This window comes from Sorex fumeus, unplaced genomic scaffold (assembly GCF_029834395.1).
Source record: "Sorex fumeus unplaced genomic scaffold, SorFum_2.1 ptg000018l, whole genome shotgun sequence".
In the NCBI taxonomy this organism is placed as follows: Eukaryota; Metazoa; Chordata; class Mammalia; order Eulipotyphla; family Soricidae; genus Sorex; species Sorex fumeus.
In genome coordinates this window covers 36,979,085-36,998,382 of record NW_026606075.1, presented here as the reverse complement: position 1 = coordinate 36,998,382, position 19,298 = coordinate 36,979,085, and positions in this window count along the sequence as shown.

Here is a 19,298-nt window from a genome sequence, read left to right as displayed (position 1 = left end):
CGTGCGGGCGAGATAACTCTTGGTAGCTTGCCGGGCTCTCCGAGAGGGGTGGAGGAATCGAACTCGGGTCGGCCATGTTGGCTGCGTGCAAGGCAAACGCCCTCCAGCTGTGCTATCGCTCCAGCCCTTAATTAAAAAGTTAACCTTTTTTTCCTCAATAACAAATCATTTGAATTTTTTATTTGTTTTGGCGCCACACCTATATATGCTGGGATTTACTCCTGGCTCTGTGCTCAGGGATTACTCCTGGCAGTACTCAGGGAACCACATGAGATGGCGAAGATCAAACTTAGGTCAGCTACAAAGCAAGGCAAGTGCCTGCCCTCTGTACTATTTTTCTAGGCTCCTTCGTATTTTTTAAATAAATATTTTATTAAGGCACTGTGATATACAAAGTCATTCAAAGTTGAATTTTCACACATACAACATTTCAATACCAATCCCACCTTCACTGTCAATTATCTCCACCAGTGTCCACAGCTTCCCTCCCACTACTGAGCCTGCTTCGTTTCATTTTGTTTTGGGGGTGGGGTGTTGGGGACCACACCCGGCAGTGCTGAATGCTAACTCCTGGCTCTGCATTCAGGGATTACTCCTGGTAGGCTCGAGGGAACTTGTTGGGTAGGTGAGTGGGAGACAGAACCCAGGTCAGCTGCATGTAAGGCAAGCTCCCTACCTGCCGTACTATTGCTCTGGATCCTGAGCCTGACTCCTTAGGACTGGCACATTTTAAAGTTTCATTTTGTTTGGGATTTTGTTGTTTGGATTCCATGCTTTTATTGTTGGCTATGTGCTTTAGATGTATAGATATACCACACCTATACACTGCCAATGTACCTCAGGCCCTTGACCCATACCCTATTATCGTCTATCTTTCTCTTCTCCCTTTGGTTTCTTACCTTCTCTGTCCTTTTCCTTCATATACTCTGGGGCCAATGATACTCTCAGAAACCTTCCTTTGATACCTTGCCTTCCCTCATCCAGTTATTGTTTATATCACAGATAAGTGAGATCATTTTGTGTTTATCCTAGTTATGATATACTTCACTTAAGATGTTATCCTCCAGTTCTATCCAAGTTGTCTGAATTGCATGACTTTTATCATTCCATGCAACTGCATAATATACCATTGTGTATATGTACTGCACCGTCATTATGAACTCATTGTCACTAGACAGCTAGGTTGATTCCACAGCCTTACAATTGTGTTTAGTTCTGCAATGAATGATGGTGTGCAAATGTCCTTTTGAATGAATGTTTTGTGTTCTGGGGATAGACATCAAGAAGTGGAATTATTGCGTTGTATGACAGCACTGTTCTTACTTTACTGAGGAATCTCCATACTATTTTCCAAAGGGGTTGAACTAGATGACATTCCCACAAGCAGTGGGTGAGAGAGAGTTTCTTTTTCACATTCCAACCAACACAGATTGTTCTCATTTTTCTATTTTGATAAGTGTCGTTTTAACTGGTATGAGGTGATGTCTAATTATTATCTGGTTTGTATTTTCCTGATAATAAGTGATGCTGAGCACTTTGCCATGTGCCTATTGACCATCCATTTGCTTTCTTCAGAGAAGTATTTGTTCATTTCCTCCCCCCATTTTTGTAGGGTTTTTGAATTTTTTTTGATTAATCATTGTGAGTACTATTTATATCTTGGATATTAACCCTGTACTGAATGTGTTGAGTGCAAATATTTTTTACTATTCAATTGGATGTCTTTTAGTTTTAACCCATTTCTTTTGCCATGCATAAGCGCTTTAATTTGATGTAGTCCCGTTTGTTTATTTTTGTGTGTGTTACCTTCGCCAATAGAATGAAATCATTGAAAACACCTTTGAGGTCTGGGTGTTCTGCCTGGACTTTCCTCATTTTTTATGGATTCCTGTCTAATCTTGAGGGCTTTGAACCCCTTAGAATTGATTTGTTAAAGGTGTGAGATACGTATTCAATCGACCTACCTGCTATAACTGCTCTCTGGCTTCTCTTTGGATTTTTAACAGTGAATTTTCCCATCTTCAATCTTCTAAACTGCTATTTTTAAGCACATTTGCTATTATGTCCCCCAAATGCCATTATTATTTTTTCACAAGTATTTAGTCCTGTCTTTACAAAATTCTCTATCATTAATTTTTTATTCTCCTTTACCTTCCTTGGCAAAGTTTTATTTTCTGTTGTAGAATCATTAGTAATTCTGTTAGTGATGATCTAATATCTGTAAGCATTTTAACTGTTCCTTGTCCACAAATATAGCTATTACCTTGTAGATATTACAAAATAATAGATTATTTGTGTGTAGAGATTATTTCAAAATATGTGGTAGTAAAAATGTTATTATTTTGGGAGTTTTATTCTCTACTTTTAAAGGATATGTGCTTTTTACAATGTCTACATTTTTACTTTAAATTGTCTAGGGATTGGGGCTGGAGTGATAGCACAGTGGGTAGGGTGTTTGCCTTGCACGCAGCCGACCGTGGTTCAATTCCCAGCATCCCATATGGTCCCCCAAGCACCGCCGGGAGTAATTCCTGAGTGCATGAGCCAGGAATAACCCTTGTGCATCGCCGGGTGTGACCCAAAAAGAAAAAAAAATTGTCTAGGGAGAAATTGTTTTATTTAAATTTTTTCCTGTCTTTAACCTAAACGCTACTGAATTTACTCGAGTTTGGACATTTCTGAGCCATTATATCTTCAAATATTATGTTTTCTTCATAATCTTTACTAACTGCCACTGTGATTTCCGTTCAGTTTCTACTAGACTTTCTAATTCTATTTTTTAATACTTTTTAATTATAGCTATTTTCTTAGCTTTCTGAGCTGTAGCTTGGTTACTCATAATGGTAAATTCTGATATTATATATGTCATGGTCTTCCCATTGTTCATCGATTTGCTCTAGCGGGCCCAGTAACATCTCCATCACGAGACTTGTTACTGTGTTTGGGATATCGAATACGTCAAGGGTAGCTTGCCAGGCTCTGCCTTGGGGGTGAGATCCTCTCGGTAGCTTGCTGGGCTCTCCGAGAGGGGTGGAAGAATCGAACTCGGGTCAGCCATGTTGGCCATTTGTAAGGCAAAAGCCCTACCGCTGTGCTATTGCTCCAGCCCATTATATATATATATATATATATTTTCTATCTATCTACCTATCTACATACATACATACATAGAATTTTTCATTTCACTCTGGCTTTTGTTTTCTTTCGTTCTATAATTTTATTTTTTCTTTGGTGCTTTGCCCAGTCATCCATGTCTCCACCTTCTTCAAATTGACTAAAGTCTTACTTATCCGTTCATGTCTTATCGTTCTTTATTCCCCACATATCCTAACAAGTTTTTATTTTCCTCATTCTCGTTAACATTTAATACTATATTTTAGGTCAGAGTATATTTTTGTATTTTATTTCTCTTATGTATAACATACAATGCTCAGAAGAAAGTGACCCTAGATTGGAAAGTCCTGAGTTCTGTTTGAAACACTTACCTGAGTTGGAACAATATAGTGGAAACTCTTGATGGAATTTAAAGAAAGGGAGACATAAAATTAAATCTTTTTGTTTTGAACTGAATAGAAGAACCATCCTTCATTCTCTTAAATAAGAAAATTTTCATACACGATTATGTAGGGCTGTGTGCTGCTACTTTTATTGACTTAGAATTTGAACAACAGGATTCAGGCCCCCTTCAGTGAGAATATTCATTCCACCAAACTACAATGGACACATAGGTCTTGATCTCACAAACAAGTATTTATTTATGCATTTATGCTTGTGTTTTTTGGGGAGTGGGGCACACCTGGAGATGCTCAATTTTACTCCTGGCTCTGTACTCAGGAATCATCCCTGGTGGCGCTGACAGGATCATATGGGATGTTGGACGCAAGCTGCATGCAAGACAGTGCCACACCCACTGTACCATAGCTCCGGCCTCACAATAGTTATTTACAAACAAATAAATTGGGCACACCCAGCAGTGCTCAGGGATTACTTCTGGCTCTGTGCTCAGGAGTCACTCCTAGTGGGATTCAGAGGAACTTATGTGGTGCTGGTATTGGACTGGGAGACTGCGCTCAAGGCACTCTACCTGTTACTCTGGCCCCCCCAAACAGATGTTAAAATAGTTAATTACTTGTATTTTGGAAAGAAGTAGAAAAAATTAGATTAATTTAAAACGATTAGTTTACTAGGTGATGTCCGTCTCCTCTAGGTACTACTCGCTTTGAGAGCAGGAGCCATTTCTCAGCGTTGTGTGCTGAGCACACAAATAACAGCCGGGAGCACGCGAAACGGGGAGAAAAATACTTCCTTCGTGGAGCAGTATCTCCACCTTGTGGAAGTTCAGAACGGCGTCGTTCAATTTATTTTTTATAAATTAGGGTTTCACAGACTTGATTTTAAAGCGCCACTTCCCTGTCTTGTATTATTATCATCATTACTGTTACATATTTAAGCTGGTCATTTTGAAATTTCTAATACTGTAGAATCACATTCACTGTCCCGCGAAGTCTTTCACGCACTAGTTTACCTCAGAAGTCCTTTGATTCTATCTTTCCCACCGAATTCTTGACTCAGATTCAGGCGGCATACAGAGGATTGTAGGAACCAGCAGTCCCTCATTCTCTGTCACTTACTTCTCAGTGGATATGACGGTTCTAGTTGAAACTGTGCACAGAGAGAGCCACTGTCAGGCCAACGCAAGGAACCAAGGGCAAATTGTTACATTAGAAAAACCTAAATTTTAGGGGCCAGAGTGATGGGACAGCGGGTAAAGCCTTTGCCTGGCATGCGGCTGAGCATCGCCTAGAGTAAACCAAAAGGCAAGCAACACGAAACAAAACAAAACAAAAACAAACCTAAATTTTATTTGTAGAATGTTTTTGCATTATCTGTGATAATTTAAAAAATATTAATGATAGCTGTTCCCTTTTCTAATGACAAAGAAAAATATATGAGCTGTGGACATATTGAAAAGAAACACAAAGTCCGGGAAAATCATTTTCTAGCCATTTCAAAATGAGCAGAAGTGAAATCTTCAGAAATGAACAGAATTTAAGAAACAAATTTAACATTTTATTTTAGTTTTAGCTTTTCTTTTTCTTTATTTCATCTTATTTTTTGAATATCTTATTTTTTAATTAAATCGCTGTGAGACAGTTACAAAGTTGTTCATGATTGGGTTTCAGTCATACAACGTTCCAACACCTGTGCCTTTACTAATGCACATTTTCCACCACCAATGTCCAATATCCCCAGTTGTATTCCGGCCCCCATTTCCGCTCTGCCCCCCATAGCATTCTCTTCTCTTCCCTTCCCTTCCCTTCCCTTCCCTTCCCTTCCCTTCCCTTCCCTTCCCTTCCCTTCCTTTCCCTTCCCTTCCCTTCCCTTCCCTTCCCTTCCCTTCCCTTCCCTTCCCTTCCCTTCCCTTCCCTCCCCTCCCCTCCCCTCCCCTCGTCTTCTCCTCTTCTCCTCTTCTTCCCTCTTCTCTCTCTCTCTCTCTCTCTCTCTCTCTCCCCCCTCCCCTCCCCTCCGGTGCTCTCTCCCTTTCTTTCCTCCTGGACCCTGGTTTTTCTGTTCTTGGTCTCATACTTTTGTCATTATTTTTTTATATCCCAAAATGAGTGGAGTCCTTTTATGGCTGTCATTCTCTGTCTGTTACATGGAGATACTGAGCAGAGTGAAATTAGTCGGAAGGCGAGGGCCAGCCAGACACTGAAGCTCCCTTTCGAATCTACCTGTTCAGGGTGGTTCTGATGTAGGCAGGTAGATAGGGAAAGGCTCTCTGCAATGAAACAAAGTCTCATAGAAGAATTCTAGGACCGACCCACCCTGTGGACACAGAGATTAAAGACTTGATAAGACCATCCCCAGACCCTAAAAATATGGGCCTCCTCCCCATGAAATTCCTCCTTTCCGAAAACCCCCCTTTTAATCCGGTTGACTCCAGCAACCCAGCCCAAAGGAGATTCCAGGACATTCCAAGTCAGAAGATTCTCGAACCCCCTTTCAATCTGGTTGACTCCAGTGACCCAGCCCCAAGGAGATTCCAGGACATTCCAAGCCAGATGATTCTTGAACCCCCTTTCAATCCAGTTAACTCCAGTGACCAAGCCCCAAGGAGATTCCAGAACATTCCAAGTCAGAAGGATCTATAAGAACCAGCTCCAGAGCCCACTTGACGCTCTCTCCACCCTCGGAGAAGCCCGCATTCCCTCTGGACGCGTTACTCTCTCTCTCTCTCTCTCTCTCTCTCTCTCTCTCTCTCTGCTTATCCCTTTCTCTCCCTCTCCAAAAGCCTCCAAATAAAACCTGTTACTTCACTGCTCGTCTACTCCTGAAATTCTTTTCTGCGAGTGAGACAAGAACCCCAGAAACCTCGGGTAAGGCTTGGGACTGGTCTCTCCTTTCCTGCAAAGAGCGAATTCTCGCCCCAGCTTGAGTCCGTGGCTCCCCGAGCAATCGGGTGGCGGGGATTAACTCCGTGCCGAGAAGATCAAGCGGACTTCAGGTGTGGCTTGACGGCCACCTTGTGGGGCTGGCGGGGCTTAGGCCCGTGCCGAGCAGGTGCTCACTGCAGACTTTACCGGTCCTAGCCTACCCAGGGTCCCGGGAGACAGAGGCGGGTGGGGAGAAAGTGACTGTCTTTCTCCTCCACACTTCACATAAGTCACCCGTGGGGCCCACCGACATCAGTTCATTTTGTGGTATATCCAGGCTATGAAAACCAGAAATAGACAAAAAAGACAAAACTTCTTTGGTCATCCCGATTACGAAGGCATACTCACAGTGTCTGTGTTTTGCGCCCCCCGCCTCCCACTGGCACCACTCCCCAGCCCAGCCCCACACGCCCCCGGCCCTTTCACATACCGCGGCTCCAGCTCAGCGACGAATGAGGAGAGAGGCTTGCGAGGGTGGTGTTCCACTCTGTGCAGAACCGGTCGCTCCTTCCCCACGATTCTATGGTTCGCAGGTTACTCTCGCCACCGAGAACTCTATGGTTCCGGAGCCAGGCGGGAGGACCGAGTTTGAAAGCGAGGCGGGAAAATGGCGGGCCCGGCTGTCAGCGGACTCGGTTTCTCTCAGCCGGGAGGACGCCAGGGCCCTGGATTTCTCGGAGCCGACGGACGGGGTTTGAGATGAATCTTCCCCGGAGGGCTAGGAAGCGGCGGCGCTCGATGCCGGGCTCCGGTTCCTCAGGGAGCGACGGCGACGGCAGAGACGGCCCGCTGGGCTCCTCCAGGCCGGGACTGAGCCCGCCCGGCGCCGCGCCAGGTACGCCCAGAGGCGGGTCCCGGGCTCCGCGCCGGGCGCTGCCCCCTTTCGCGCCCGCGTCTGCCGCGGCGGGCCCCTTCCCCGCAGCCTTGCTCAGGGACTCCGTGGTTCTCACACCTCAGTAGCTTCGGGGTCTTCCCAGCTTTGCAGGAGCAACTGAACTGACTGGTTGGTCAAACCTCATCAGCTGTAGGCACTCTGCTCCTAAGGCCCGGTGCTCCTCACGGATCCTTATACTGGATGCGCTTTTAAATAGGCTCTTTGGAACACCTGGGAACTTCAAAACGCAATGGAAAGCGGAAGCCCTGTGCTAGAAGTAAATTCAACTCTTGCTGACAGACATTCCCCTTGTTAGGGCGCGGATCGTGATCTCCCTTTAACGACAAAGAAACTCCAGAGACTGCAAACAGCAAGCCAGGTTTATTGTAAGACTGGCTAGCCAGGGTCAAGCAGCCTACACAGACACGCAGGTCAGTTAGGTGAGGCAAGACCCCGAACTTCTTCAAAGGGGATCTTATATAGGCCTTCACTGGCCGTTACAGCAAAGCCCGCGCATTTCATAGCCAATAGATTTGTAACAACATATGCTTTCTTAACCAATCCAATTAAGGGTACATCACTTCCTAGCCTATAGTTTAAAGATCAGCATTTTGCGTCGGTGCTTAGGAACTGACAGGTTTTTAAGGCAGTCCTGGGTCTTGCAACATGGGTCTTATGAGAGACATCCGGTTATCTGGTCTGACCCCCACCCTTCGAGTACCTGTATCTGAATTCCTTGCTCAGGGGCAGAAAAACCAGTTATTTTGCAGTGCAGGTTCCTATAAAGCGGATCTGAAAAAGGTTATCTAAACCTGTTCCTTGAAAAACAAGTTATTTTGCAATGCAGGTTCCTATTAAGCTAAGCTAAATTAATTCTAGTGGTAGTCCATTTTTGGGCCTGTCCCTTACATTCCTCCCTTTCTCCACTTCATACTGAGGAATCTTCCTCAGCAGTCTGTAAAATCTGATACTGTTGTTTTAGTACCAGTAGCTGGACAGTGTTATTTTGGTGCCTAACAAAGTTCACTGGAGTAGCACAGCGGTAGGGCGTTCGCCTTACAAGTGGCCAACATGGCCGACCCAAGTTCGATTCCTCCGCCCCTCTCGGAGAGCCCGGCAAGCTACCGAGAGTATTCGATATGCCAGACACAGTAACAAAGTTCACAAAGCAGTTGAGGACCCAGGGACCAACAGTCACCACAAGCAAGGGGATGACAACCAGTCTGCGTGGAAGCAGGATGGCGGCGGCCTGAGTGGGCCGGCTGGGTATCTGGGTCACTGCAAAGCCATCTCTTCGGAACTGTCGGCAGCATTGTCGGACAGCAGCTTTGGGCCACTCTGCTGGGGGACTGCGGGTGCACAGCTCCTGCCAGGCCCAGCCGACTATGGCCTGCAGACTGGCCCCACTCAGCAGCCCGCTTGCTTGCTGCCTCTGGCTCCTGGAGCTCGGGCTGTTGATGTGCACCTTTGCACAGCCTGCCAACCACTCTTCTGCTCAGGACCGAGCCAGCAGAGATGAGCATGAGACCCTGCCCCCCAACCACCTGTCCGGGGTGAAGCTCGAGCTGGACTGGCACCTCAACCAGGACTTCCATCAGGAGGTGTTCCTGGGGCTGGACACGGACGAATTTGAGGAGGACACCGAGCCGTGCTGGAGCAGCGGGAGCTGATGGTTATCTTCTCCAAGGTGGAAGCTGACACTGACAGGAGGGTAGCTAGCCAAGGAGACTGGTTAAACCAGGACTTGTGACAGCTTTCCTGGGCCTCCCTTTCTCTTCAGCACTGCTCAAGGCCCTCCCCGAGCTTGGCCGTGGAGACTCAGACCATCCCTGTGTGATCAGTATAGAGAAGCAGCATTTTTCTCCCAACACCACACATAAATCCCCATTCTTCATTACCTTGGGAGGGGGCCTTCCCTGTCTACCTGCCTACATCCTATTGCCCACCCCCCCAGAGATTCCACCACCTTGAATCTTTAAGGGAGAATGGCAGAAGGTCCGTCTTCTGGAGCTGCTTCATGCTGACAATGGGGCGCTGACCCTGCCTACACAAGGGGTGAAATCTCATGCTATCTCAGCTTTTTAGTGACCCTCAGCAATGAATTGGTTGGGTTCCTGAAGTTATCTGAAAGAAAAGATCAGTTCGATTAGACTGAGGGATATCACTTTGAAATGGTTAGACCCTGGAGGAGTAGAAGTTCCTTTCTGACCCAGTAAGGACAGAGTTCTCTACCCACAGGTTTGGCTGATAGAAAAATGACTTCCTGTGTCCAGATTTTTCTACTGGACACAGAAACACCAAGCCATTCTCTGGCTTTCTCAGTGCAGATTGGAAAAGCTTCTGCCCATACACTGAAGCTATCAATAAGAATCAACAGATATTTATACCTTGAACATATGAGCTTTTGATCATTTGCATAAAGCCAAGCTGCGATCCTCCTCTAAGTTCCTTGATGCTGAACAGGTGTTAGGAGAGGAGGATCAAGATTTCCACTAGGTTCATTAATGGCACAGAAAGCACAGTTCTGAGTTACTTCTACCTTACTTGCTACTGAGTTACTTGCTACTGAGTTACTTCTACCTTACTTGCTACCTTACTTGCTACTTTAATAATATTCCACTGCATTGGTCCAGGAGTTAGCAACTTTCCTTGTTGGTAAATCATCCATCATCTTCCTTTGGAAACCGCCAATGTCCATCGTTCCTCTTCTGCAGAGCATTCTGGCTTAGAGGAAATATTCTCTGGTGTTAATCCCATGATGCAACAAAAATTAAGAGCTGTTAACATCCTTGTTCTCTTCAAATGACTGTTCACAGAAAATGAGATGCAATACAGAAAGTATAGAAAGAAAATTCACAGTATTTTAGAACTAGATATTAATACAATCTAATTTAACCAGTTTAGATGCCCTTTCTTGGCACTTTGGCCAATTCACAAACTGTGGGGAAGCAATTCTGCACATTGAGATGTGCTTCACCCTAGTAAGACTCTGACTTCCAATGCTCAGATCAGACAAGTGACAGCATGTATAACATTGAATTCCTTTATAGATTAGGCTGTTTTCCTACAGTCAGTAAAGGTAAAGGTAAAGGCCCTCCCGTTGATCGTCGATTTGCTCGAGCGGGCCCAGTAACGTCTCCATTGGAGACTTTGTTGTTACTGTGTCTGGCATATCGAATACTCTCGGTAGCTTGCCGGGCTCTCCGAGAGGGGCAGAGGAATCGAACTCGGGTCGGCCATGTTGGCCGCGTGTAAGGCGAACGCCCTACCCGCTGTGCTATCGCTCCAGCAGTAAACCAAGTTTTATCTAAATTTCCCAAAAGAGGGGGTATCTTTCAGATCAAGATTAGGATATATTTATTCAATCACCTCTGTAGAATTAGAAGCTGGTTCTTACAAAAAAACGAATTGCAGAAACATGGTTTTCTCTTCACCTTCATTTTAAAACTTTGCAAGATAGTTTAACAAACCTGGCTTGTTCTTTTGCATACACACAGTAAGATTAGAGAACTCTCCATTTGGGGTACCCCATTATTTACTGAGAAGTCCTGGGGATCGGCTAAAGACAGGAGACACACCAAAAGTGGCATTAATCTTATCTGGCACGTCAGAGCTACCCAGGCCTGGCCAGGAGATGTCCCGCGAGGAACTGGATGGATGTCCTTGAGCCTTCAGGTTGAGCTGGATATGGCTTTGGGCCTCATTTTCCACAGAGATGCCCCGGCAGAAAGGAGTCCATCCCGTCCCTTCTTCAGGGGTGGGAGAAATCCAGGTTTCCAGGTTTTTTCCTTGACACTGAGAGTAGGCCCAGACTGAGTTAGTCATTACAGAGTCCTAGATTCCTCATTCTCTATAGCAATGATAATTTCCAGTCTTTTCTTGAGCCGGCCTGCCTCTAGGGTCGCCCTGAGATTTGTAGGGTACTTGAAACAGTACCTGATAAGTCCCTACTCCTGTGTTTTAGACAGATCCCCTGACTGGTTCCCTGGAAGAGGGCTTTGGGGTCCCACAGTTGTTTTTTTTTCCTGTCTGCATGAGGGGTAGACCCTATTACAGAGAGGAAAGACTTATCTGGATTTATGCAAACCAACATAGAGCCATGAAACATCAAAAACATACTGAAGGTGCAAAAGAAGAGAAAAGCAAGTATTTCACTTTACTCACAGAGATGTAATACACCTGTTTGCTGTGAGTCCTAGTCAAAAGAAGCTAAAATCTGTAGCGATAAAGCATACCGTTTAACATGTTTTCAATCCAATGTCAAAACCCTTGATTCCCTGCAACTTTTGAAAAATTCAATTACCTAAGAGCACTGTAACAGGAGTCCGGATAATCCACCTATCGTCTTTTCCATAGATCTTACTGAAAAGGTACTAGAACAATTTTGCATGTGATTTAAAGAGTTTCTTATAACAATACAATTTGATCAGTTCCTTTTCTTAAACCAACCTCAAACCTCATATACACATTCCTTTTACAAACATTCTGTAATTGGATTCCTTTTCTTTTTCCCACTGATATCGCCATCAATTATCTTTCTGACTTAAGACACATATCTATATTCCTAATAGTCATACCACAAGTTTAACCTCTTATTTTACTGAACTTAGTACAACATGATCTCCCAAGTTTAGACACTAGTTACCAATCATCTCATTTAACATTGACAAAAATACTCTGAAGTACCATTTCAAAAGCATTACATCAGTTCTATAGATATTTTAAAAGGCTTTAGAGATGCTCACAACTAAAGTTCTTACAACATATATTCAGTGGGCAAAAGTTCACTTTACATTAGAAATTAACCAAGAGACATCTTAGAATTCTGATTTCTAGGAAAACACAAATACAAAAAGATTAAACACTCAGATTACCATAGAACAGAAAGCATTTCACATTTGTGTACAAAGTTCTCTGAAGGCCAGGACTAGGTTGATACCTGGAGACAAAACTTGGCATGAAATAAAGTTATCATAATAATAGCATGCATTTTAACATACAGGAAAGGCTGATTAATAGTAAAAGTTCCCACATTTCCACGAGATTCTCCATTCTTATCTCAAACTCTATACCAAGGCACAATGCTATGGCTTAACTCTATCAAGATGACATCTGAGATCACTTATAATTCTTTGCTAAGTACCTCTAGAAATTTTAGTTACCAAAAGTCTCAGAGATCAAATAAAAACACTGGTAGGATAAGTTTTGCAGCTAACTTTATAACTCAAGAAACTCATGTTTTAAAATAAACATGAACCTGTTTTTATGTAACACATTATTTCAACTCCCAAGATTTTCTAGGTCAAATATTCTAACCCAAAGCAGATACAAATATGTATATTGATATAACAGCATAAAACCTTTGAACCACCAATTAATATAAAACATGATAAAACCCTCTTTGACTTAATTTCAATAGTTCTTGTCCCTTAGTTATTTAAATCATAAGCTTTCTATGCCAGTTACTATTACTAATTCTACAAGAATACAAACACGTTCTCAGACACAGAAAAAGCCCTTTAGTTTTTTCCAAATTTTGATATTAGCATAAGAAAAGCACTTGGACTGTCAATGTTTGTGGAAACATAAGAAAACTATTTATGAATATGAGGAAACTTTATTTTAGTGGCTTATATACCTCTGTTGTTTGTAAAACAGCTAAATTCCTCATTACAATTGGCTGAGGCTTGTAAGATAAAGCCTTGCATTCTCTGAACTTTATTTCACTTTAGTTTCAGGTTCTAGTTCCACAGCTCTTCTAGATAGTACAGATTCTTAAAAGAATTACAACTGTTAACCATTAATGTTCTTCTAATAGGAAATTTAGATTGAGAATTCTGCTTTCTCTGTAGGCTCAACCTTCTGATAAGAAATCTTCGTTTAAACCTTGTCGAGCAAGTTCCAAAAACAACTGCATTCCTTAAATCACTGAGTTGCATATCACTGACATCTCTAGAATTTCTACTTCTGATTTCAGCCTTGTCCCAACACTCTAGTGTTCCACATAGAGAGACAGATAGACACAGACAAGACAATAAACTGACTTAAACACCACACATACATGTGCACACATCTGTAGTTGATCGATCAATCTGAACCTTCAAAAAAATGGCAGGGAGAAACTGATGGACTGAGATAGGAAGGGACAGTCCCCAGGGCGAAGAAACCTTATTGCTGATTTGGAACTCTGCTCCCCGTTTCCTAGCCTGACCAGTCAGTCTCCCGCTTGCTAAAAATGGGTCAAGAAAGCGCTTTTGTTGATATAAGCTGGCAAAATAAACTATGACAAAGATGTTACCATATTTTGGCCAAGGCTAATTCTGAGGCAGGGAGCTAGTATCATGATCTTGCATTTTCCTGCCTCCTCTGCTTTGATAATTCTATTTCTTTTGTTACCTGCAAAGATCTGACTGCAGAATGATCTGGTAATGCAAACTGCCATTCACTGTATATCCTTCCCAATATCCTAACTTATACTCAGGCCACGCGGTGTTACAGAGGTCAACAAGATATTCCTTATCTAAACCACCTACTTGGAAGTTCTTCCGGTGTTTTAACGAGCAACCCAAAGGAGAATATTTAGGTACTGATGTAGAATTTCCCATACCTCCTAAGTGTCAGCAATAACCTATGAAAGGGAGGGAAAAGAAAAATCTAGGGTAGGATAATTCCTTAGCAAGCTCTCCTCCTAATAGTTTCTAGTGTTGTGGTTCTAGAGAGAGCACGGACATGACCACAACTGCATGCCAGCCCATCAGAAAAATCTCTCTGTAAAGGACGTCTCCTTTAGAGATTTCTGAGTCACCCCAGGAGTCCCTGGGTCCTGCCTCCCGAGCGTCCACACAACCATGGCTTGCACATGTGGAGCCATACCTAGAGTGCCATGGGTTTCCAAGAAGCCTATTAAGGGGAGAAGAGAAAAGTTCTGCCTTTCTTAGCTTGCCACATATTCCAATGCTCCCTGCTGACGCTTTCTTCCACAAACTTGTCTGTCTTTTTACCTCTTTTTTTTTCTCTGCTTCACTTTGCCTAGGGCTAAACCTGCTGACTGCCTCCATTAGCATTTGAATTGACCTCTAGCTGATTCTGAGGGTTAAAATGCTTGGGGAAAGGAATTTCTACCTAGAAATTGATCTGCCTTAGTTTCCCAGGATCTTCTCACTAGTGGGCTCTCCTCTTATTCCTCCCATAGTGGATGGTGACGCGAGACAGACAAAGGAGGGGTGCCTCTTTGCAGAGACCATTCAGAAGTTTGCCTGACCGGTGGAGAACTTAGCCTTAGTGGTTCAGCTTTGTGACTTGCGACCGGCAGCTATACCAGCGCCACCATTGACCGTATGTTCTCCGTGGAGTCTCAGGCAGCCCACTCGAGCTCCGTGACTTTAGAGGGACTTTAAGAGTGCCAGGTCGTGGAGCTACAAAATCACGCCCGACAGGCGGACCTACCAGGGTGCTCAGACACACACGCATTCACACAGAGGTTATCACATTCCTCCCCCAGTTCCCCTAGAGATTTCCAAGGGAGCATACCTTCACAGCAGATCTTCCACAGATTGCCTCCTTTATCCGAGCCACAAGGTTTGGAGAGAAGGAACCTCCTGGGGGCCAATCCACACCAAAGGAAGGCCATTCTGATGAAGAATAATTGTCAAATTTACCTTTCTTGATCATCAAGCCCAGATTCTGAGCTTTCCTGTGGATCTCAGAGAAGTGATCAAGAATTAAAGCTTTGGGGGTCGATTGATTCTGACCCATATTAAACAATCTTAATAAACAGAACTAAGGGAAGGATAATAAGACAAATACACACACTAAGGACACATGCACAGATCACACTCCTGCACTCGCTCAGACCGGTCCACTCTCTCACACCGGTGCGCACCACACTCACCAGTCACTCTGGGACTCCCGAATATGCCCAAAGGGCGTGCACATGATTTTCACCTCCGGAGGGTTTAGTTCTTCCAGGTCTTCTCCCGGCGCCGGATTTTCCAGAACAGATGAGGCCTCCAGAACAGACAGACGAGGACCCGAGGAAACCTTATGTCCCCCCAAGTCCTCCCAGTCAGGGTTGGCCACTTCCCTGCCACGGTCAAGAACAGACGAGGACCCGAGGAAACCCTATGTCCCCCCAAGTCCTCCCAGTCAGGGTTAGCTACTTCCCTGCTGCAGTCCAGAAGGGGACACCGTCCCCCCAGAAAACAGATGGAATATTCCCTTCGAGTACCTGTATCTGAATTCCTTGCTCAGGGGCAGAAAAACCAGTTATTTTGCAGTGCAAGTTCCTATAAAGCGGATCTGAAAAAGGTTATCTAGACCTGTTCCTTGAAAAACAAGTTATTTTGCAATGCAGGTTCCTATTAAGCTAAGCTAAATTAATTCTGGTGGTAGTCCATTTTTGGGCCTGTCCCTTACACCCTTGCCTCCCTTTTTTTTTCTCTCCCTGTTTTCTTTTGAAAGGGGAATGCAAGCTCACAATTCCCGATGACCAAACAGACAAACGACTTTTGGCAAACTGGGGACTTCCTACGGCCGTTCTAGAGAAATATCACAGTTTTGGTGTAAAAAAGATGTTCGAATGGCAGGCAGAGTGCCTTTTGCTTGGACGCATGCTAGAAGGAAAGAATTTGGTCTATTCAGGTATTCAGATTTGTGGAAATTGATTTATCTAATATTCTAAATATGCTGTTAATGAGAAGGATACTTTTGGTGGTTAATTCTTTTTTTTTTAAGAGGTGGGTGGCAAGTTCTTTAAAATTAAAGAAAACACGTGGGGGCCAGAGGTAGTATAGCGGGCAGAGCACTTTCCTTGCACAGGGGCAAGGTGCTGATCCCCAGCATCACTTAGGGTTCCTGAAGTGCTGCCATCAGTAATTACTGAGTGCAGAACCAGGAGTAATCCTTCAGCATCCCCTAGGGTAGCCCAAAACCAAAATAGCAACAACAACAAACTAGAGCAAAAACAAAAAAGTACATGAAAAGTAAAGTTTGATATACACACTGAAATTAGACACATTCTATTAGTTGACCGAAGAAGCAAGAGAAACAACTTAAAAAGCTCTTGTGCTTGCCAGTTCTCCCAACATACTATTGATTGTGCAGTGGGAGATAAAAAAAAATGCCCTTCTCCCAGTGATTATTTCTTGCTTTTCATTGTCTTGAGCCTTAATGTATAAATGAGTGCTCACATGATAAGTCTGTAATATGATTAAGTTGACCTGCTTGTATGAGATTATACACTCAAAACTGTTTGATCTACTTTAGAAGATTTACATGAACCTTCAAGAGCAGCCTTGACATATATTTGTACTTACTATCCTGACTTTAAAACATCATTTGGTCTGGGGATGTGGCTTAGTGGTAGAGTGAGTGTCCTTGCATTGGAAAATCCACTGTCCACTGTCCTCCCGTTGTTCATCGATTTGCTCCAGCGGGCCCAATAACGTTTCCATCGTAAGACTTCTTACTGTGTTTGGCATATCAAATACGTCACGGGTAGCTTGCCAAGCTTTGCCATGTGGGCGAGATACTCTCTTTAGCTTGCCGGGCTCTCTGAGAGGGGCAGAGGAATCGAACTCGGGTCGGCCGCATTGGAAAATAAAAAACAAAAATAAAGAAACCTTTAACTTTCAGCGGTAGGGCTTTTGCCTTGCACGCAGCCAACATGGCCGACCCGAGTTCGATTCCTCCGCTCCTCTCGGAGAGCCCGGCAAGCTACTGAGAGTATCTCGCCCGCACGGCAGAGCCTGGCAAGCTCCCCGTGACGTATTCGATATGCAAGACACAGTAACAACAAAGTCTCCTATGGAGATGTTACTGGGCCCGCTCGAGCAAATCGATGATCAACGGGAGGGCCTTTATGGCGCAAAATAACTACTACTAATTAAGCAGTAGAGTCAGACTTTGAAAACTGTGTCCACTACTTACAGACTTTACCCTTACAAACTATTGTGATAGAGTGCTTACAACAATTTTTTAAATGTAGAAAGAGTAAATGTGTACCATTTCAATTTTTGTATCTGGGTGGATCTCGTTTAGTAGTTCCCAATGGATGCTGGGGCCACTCAACAGTGGTATGAGTCTGAAGTTTCACTGCTCAGCCCAGCAACGTGGTGCTGTGGGCTCTTGGGACCTCCTCTGGCAGTGCTCCAGGAGCCACTCAGTACTGGGAATTGAGCCTGGGGTCTCTGGATGCAAGGAATGTGCTCTATAACTCAATTGTTGGAATTATCTCCAATAATTCAACTATTCAATCAAAACTGTAGTTTCACTGATAACTCTGGATACCAGCTCATCTATTCTCCAAAGTAAGAATTAAAAATCACCTCTCTTTTTTGGTGTTTTAAATCCATTACCTAATTTGGTATCATTTTTCTTCCAGATTATGCCATCACCATATAACTCCTGTATCTTTTCTCTCTTCCAGTCTTGACTCAATCTAAAGTGATGTTTAAAACATGAATATAACTTTGTTATGCCTTTTCATAAAATTCATTAGTCCTTCTGCATTGCTTTTGGATAAATTCTGAATTCTCCACATGGTATGATTATGGAACTTTCATGTTTGATACCTTATTTTCTTACTAAATTACTTCTTGTCATTTGACGTCAGGTCTTTGCATATGTTTTCTTTTGTATGGTATTCCTTTCTTTTTCCCTTTTTTATAAGTTCTGTTTTGTTTTCCATAACTTCCTTACAGTGCCCGTTCCTCAAATTCTATTTTAACTAATTTTAAATTAATATTAAAATTGTTCACCCTCAAAGCAAGGGTTTCTTTTTTTTTTGTTTGATTGTTTTGGTATTTTGAGCCACACCCATTAGTGTTTAGGCCTCCTGACTCTGTGCTCAGGGATCGCTTCTAGCAGGGCTTTTGGGACAATCTGTGATTTCAAGATTGAAGGTGGATTCGTCACATCTCAGGCAAGTGCCCCACCTGCTGGACTATCTCTCCAGTCTTGAAAAACAGGGCTTTGTAGCCATTTAGTACATAAAGGAAGTTTAGTACTCAGTAATATTTATTATTTATTGATTTCTGGTTGATATAAGGATGTTTAATAATTTTCTATTTTTAGAGATAATATGTGGGCTGGAGCGATAGCACAGCAGGTAGGGCATTTGCTTTGCACACAACCAGCGTGGCCGAGTTTGATTCTTCCGCCCTTCTCTGAGAGCTTGGCAAGCTACCGAGAGTATCTTGCCCTACTGAGAGCATCTCGCCCCCACAGCCGAGCCCGTCAAGCTACCCTTGACGTATTCGATATGCCAAACACAGTAACAAATCTCACGATGGAAACGTTACTGGGCCCACTTGAGCAAATCGATGAACAACGGGAGGACAGGGACAGTGACAGTGACAGAGATAATATGTAAAGCTAATTAGACATCAGTGACCCATTTTCAGGTCCTAGTGTTTTTGACCATTTGTTAACATATTCTCTTACTATGTTGCTTCGTATGCCACATGACTGAGGTCATTCTCTGATTGTCCATCTTCTTCTAACTTTACTTAGAATTAAAAGTATCATAAATCATTTGTCTAAGATAAAAAAAAAAGTCAGAATTTTGGGACATAAAGTCTTTTAAATGCTAGATGTGTCCTTAATGATAGGATAGCCTTTAGTTCTATAGTTTTTGGATATATATTATTCTTGTGTGCCAAATATTACTTTTTCCATTATAATCTTGTGGAATAACAATTTTTAGCTCCTACAAGTGCTGGAAAAACTCTGGTTGCTGAATTACTTATTTTGAAGCGTGTTTTGGAAATTCGGAAGAAAGCTTTGTTTATTCTGCCCTTTGTGTCTGTGGCTAAAGAGAAGAAATACTATCTCCAGGTAATGTTCCTATATACTGTTAACAAGTATGATAAGTCCTGTTATTGGCAGTTGTGGCGTCACATATTTGAAACAAGCCTATAACAAAGTAAGTAGAAATAGTTTATTTTATTGCAATCCATATTATTTTGAAAATTGACCATGTATGAAAAAAA